The sequence below is a fragment of the Lagopus leucura genome, unplaced genomic scaffold, assembly GCF_019238085.1.
Source record: "Lagopus leucura isolate 7727_CA_CO unplaced genomic scaffold, USGS_WTPT01 Super-Scaffold_739, whole genome shotgun sequence".
Classification (NCBI taxonomy): Eukaryota; Metazoa; Chordata; class Aves; order Galliformes; family Phasianidae; genus Lagopus; species Lagopus leucura.
This window is the reverse complement of record NW_024962255.1, coordinates 3,908,251-3,913,216: the sequence shown is the minus strand read 5'-3', so window position 1 is coordinate 3,913,216 and position 4,966 is coordinate 3,908,251. Positions and strand designations below refer to the sequence as shown.

Here is a 4,966-nt window from a genome sequence, read left to right as displayed (position 1 = left end):
GAGAAATACTTAAGTGTTTTCTGGAAATGGTTTCCATGGATTTTTAAAAATGGCATAAATTGAAAGTCTCTTATTAATTTTTTCAGGTCCTGGAAAACAGTTATATTGGCATCTCATGGATCATATTGTTCATTTTGATGATGTAAAATGCTGGCATGAATTCTCATGTAAATGGCCTCCATAAATCTGAACTGTGGGACAGACGCCCACTGTTATAGATTGGTAAATTAATTCTCCTCTAATGCTACAAATGCTGTCCTATATATCACAACTAAATAAAACCAATATTTTAACTGTTAAGAATTCAACACTAGAAACAGCTGGACTTTTTAAATTTAAACCTGCCAGTAAATTCACTACCACAGGTCTATAAAACAAGGTCCTAACTCTCTGAAGGACTTTAGAAGCCATCAAGTGGTTCTTTATTAGGGAAACAATATTTATGGAAACTTCAAGAGTCCAAATTAGCTGTAGTTAAAGGATTTCTTCTATTTATTTTTTTCTTTTTTTTTTTTTTTCCCTATACTTTCTCAAAGTTTAATTTTTTTTTTTCTTGTTTTTATCAATTTTTTGTTTTTTAATATGCTGCTTTTTCAATGCTTTTTCAAGGAATTTAATAATAGTAAACCTTTAATGTGTAAAAAAAAGATTGTCTTGCCAGTCACAAGATGTATTCAGATTATTACATTTGTCAACTGTCTACTAAGAAGGAATGGGCAAATAGCACCAGTCTGTAGATTTTCACCTAAGTTTTCAATCATAGAATCATAGAATCATAGAATCACTAAGGTTGGAAAAGACCTAAAAGATCACCCAGTCCAACCATCCACCTATTCCCAATAGCTCCCACTAAACCATATCCCTCAACACAACATCCAGTCTTTCCTTGAACACCCCCAGGGTCGGTGATTCCACCACCTCCCTGGGCAGTCCATTCCAGTGCCTGACCACCCTTTCTGAAAAGTAATACTTCCTAATGTCCAGCCTGAATCTCCTCTGCCGTAGCTTGAAACCATTCCCCCTGGTCCTATCACTAATGACACGAGAGAAGAGGCCGACCCCCAGCTCACTACAACCTCCCTTCAGGAAGTTATAGAGAGCAATAAGGTCTCCCCTGAGCCTCCTCTTCTCCAGGCTGAACATTCCCAGCTCCTTCAGCCTCTCCTCATATGGCCTGTGTTCCAGACCCCTCACCAGCTTTGTTGCCCTCCTTTGAACACGTTCCAGGGCCTCAATATCTTTCTTGCAGTGAGGGGCCCGAAACTGGACACAGTACTCGAGGTGCGGCCTCACCAGTGCTGAATACAGGGGAACAATCACCTCTCTGCTCCTGCTTGCAACACTGTTTCTGATGCAAGCCAGGATGCCATTGGCCTTCTTGGCCACCTGGGCACACTGTCGGCTCATGTTCAGCCGAGCATCAATCAATACCCCCAGGTCCATTTCCTCTACGCAGTCCTCCAGCCACACCGCCCCAAGCCTGTAGCGTCGCCTGGGGTTGTTGTGGCCGAAGTGCAGGACCCGGCATTTGGCCTTGTTGAAACTCATCCCATTGGCTCCAGCCCAGCTCTCCAGCCTGTCCAGATCCCTCTGTAGGGCCTCGCTACCCCCAGGCAGATCCACACTTCCAGCCAATTTGGTGTCATCTGCGAATTTACTGAGGGTGCACTCGATGCCCTCATCGAGGTCATCAATAAAGATATTGAAGAGGACAGGCCCCAGCACCGACCCCTGGGGAACACCACTCACGACCGGTCGCCAGCTGGATTTGACTCCATTCACCACCACTCTCTGTGCCCGGCCCTCCAGCCAGCTCCTTACCCAGCCAAGAGTGTACCCATCCAAGCCTCTGGCTGCCAGCTTCTGCAGGAGAATGCTGTGGGAGACAGTGTCAAAGGCTTTGCTGAAGTCTAGGTAGACCACATCAACAGCCTTTCCTTCATCCACCAGATGGGTCACTAGATCATAGAAGGAGATCAGGTTGGTCAAACAGGACCTGCCCTTCATGAACCCATGCTGGCTAGGCCTGATCCCCCGGTCACCCTGCACATGCCGCATGATCTCCCTCAAGACGATCTGCTCCATAACCTTCCCTGGCACCGAGGTCAGGCTGACAGGCCTGTAGTTCCCCGGATCCTCCTTACGACCTTTCTTGTAAATGGGAGTCACATTGGCAAGCCTCCAGTCTTCTGGGACCTCACCAGTCAACAAGGAGCGCTGACAGATGATGGAAATCGGCTCGGCTATCACCTCCGCCAGTTCCCTCAGCACTCTCGGGTGGATCTCATCTGGCCCCATCGACTTGTGACAGTCCAGCTGGAGCAGTAGGTCTCTGACTGTTTCTTTCAGAATCACAGGGGGGTTAGTGTGCTCCCCAGCCGAGATTACCAGGTCAGAGAGAGGGGTATCCTGAGGATAACTGGTCTGACTTTTAAAGACAGACGTAAAGAAGGCATTCAGAACCTCCGCCTTTTCCTTATCCTCAGTGGTCACATTCCCAGCCTCATCCAGCAAAGAGTGGATATTCTCCTTTGTCCTCCTCTTACTGTTAATGTATTTATAAAAGAGTTTCTTATTCCTTTTCACACTAGCGGCTAGGTTAAATTCAAGCTGGGCTTTTGCCTTTCTGATTTCACCTCTACACATCCTAACAACTTCCCTGTATTCATTTTGAGTGGCCTGTCCCTCTTTCCACAGGCGGTAGATTCTCTTTTTCTCCCGGAGCCTCAGGAATAGCTCCCTATTCATCCACGCCGGTCTTCTTCCCCGCCGGCTCATTTTGCAGCTCAGGGGGACTGCCTGCTCCTGCGCCCTTAAGACTTCCTTCTTGAAGAGCAACCAGCTCTCTTGGACCCCTTTGCTCGCTAACACTGAATGCCAGGGGACTCCCCCTATTAGTCCCCTGAACAATTCAAAGTCCGCCCTCCTGAAGTCCAAGGTAGCAGTATTACTATTCCCCCTCCAGGCTCCACCATGAATCACGAAGTCTATCATTTCATGATCACTCTGTCCAAGACAGCCTCCAACCTCCACATCTCCCACCAAACCTTCCCTGTTTGTGAACAGCAGGTCTAGTGGGGCAGTTCCTCTTGTGGGCTCTCTGACCAGCTGTATCAGGAAGTTGTCCTCTACGCATTCCAGAAACCTCCTAGACTGCTTCCTCTGTGCTGTGCTGTACTCCCAGCATACGTCAGGGAAGTTAAAGTCCCCCATGAGGACAAGGGCAGGCGACTGTGCAGCTTGTGCCAGCTGCTTATAGAATACCTCGTCTGTTTCTTCATCTTGATTTGGGGGTCTATAACAGACGCCCATCAGGGTGCCTGTCTTGTCAGCCCTTCCTCTGATCTTTACCCATAGGGATTCAACGTTATCGTCCCCAGTCATAATCTCAGTAACGTAAAAGCATTCCCTAACATAGAGAGCTACACCGCCACCCCACCTTCCTTGCCTATCTTTCCTGAAGAGTTTATAGCCATCCATTGCAGCACTCCAGTCGTGGGAGCAATCCCACCACGTTTCCGTTATGGCAACTAGGTCATAGTTTGCCTGCTGCACAATGGCTTCCAACTCTTCTTGTTTGTTGCCCATGCTGCGTGCATTAGTGTAGACACACCTCAGCTGAGCCCCTCGCCTCTCACCTAATCCCATTACCACTTCCCCAGGCTGCTCTCTAGCAGGCCTGGCTTTGTCCCCCTCCCCCTTCCTATCTAGTTTAAAGCCCTCTCTACAAGTCCCGCCAGCTCCTGGGCAAGTATCCGTCTCCCTTTTGGAGACAAGCAATTCCCATCAGACCTCAGGCCAGATGCCGAGTAGACCACCCCATGATCAAAGAATCCAAAATTTTTGCGCTTGCACCAGCCTCTCAGCCATGCATTTATAAGATGGCTTTTACTGGTCATCTCAGCGTTCATCCCTGCCACCAAGGGAATACTGGTAAACACTACTTGTATGCCCGCTCCATCAACTAACTTCCCCAGTCTCCTAAAATCATTTTTTATAATCCTCAGGTTTCTAACAGGGATCTCATCACTGCCGGCCTGAACTATCAATAGAGGGTAATAATCAGAGGGGCGGATAAGGCTGGGGAGTTTTCTAGAAATATCCCTGACCCGGGCTGCAGGAAGGCAGCACACCTCCCTACGGGTAGGGTCAGGCCGACATATTGGACCCTCTGTTCCTCTCAGAAGAGAGTCACCTACAACTACCACTCTCCTTTCTTTCTTGGAGGAGGCAGTCTTTAAACGCGGAGCTGACCGCCTCACCTTAGGCAAGCTTGGCGGCAGTGCTCCCACATTATCATCAGTCACCACTCCCTCTGGTTTCAGGGTTTCATACCTATTACAGAGAGGGATCAGGGGAACCGAGGTAGGTCGAGAACTTGGGGGTTGCCTGCGACGCCGGGATGAGACCAGCTGCCATTCCTCATCTTCTCTCAAGCTGTCTCTCCCTGTTTGACTACAATGAGAGAGAGGGTCCATTGTTCCCTCCGTCTGGGTAGTGCAATCTCTGCGCCTTTCTCGCAGAGAGTCACTCCACCAGTCAATCTCTCGCTTGCACTCTCTGATGGTCCGCAGTCTACCTACCTCCTCCCTAAGCTCCAAGTTATGGCTCTTTTACTCTGCCTGATATGTGAAGCTTAAAAAAAATTATATTTTTAAAGCATATTTAATTATAAAGAAGTGAGTTAAAGCTGTTAAGAAAAAAGAAATATCTCTTTAAAGAATATATACAAACTGAACCGACAACAATTTCTCACTTAATAGAAGCATACTGAAGTATACTTCAGTGAAACATAAAATATATCAACCAGAAATTCTCCGTGTGTGCATGCATGCTTTCCTGTTTAAAACTTATGCACGTTAAGAGAATATCTTAACTGTGTACTTCAGATCTTCAAAAGATGATTCAAGACTGTGACAGTGTGAAGTTCTTGGAATGTCAACTAAAGGTACAGGTTTTTAAGAGG

General features: G+C 47.4%; 1 pseudogene; it reads right to left on the bottom strand.

Annotated features, from left to right (window-relative positions):
• Positions 1-849: 849 nt before the first annotated feature.
• LOC122175441 lies at positions 850-4,478 on the bottom strand (annotated as a pseudogene).
• Between the last annotated feature and the right edge of the window lie 488 nt (positions 4,479-4,966).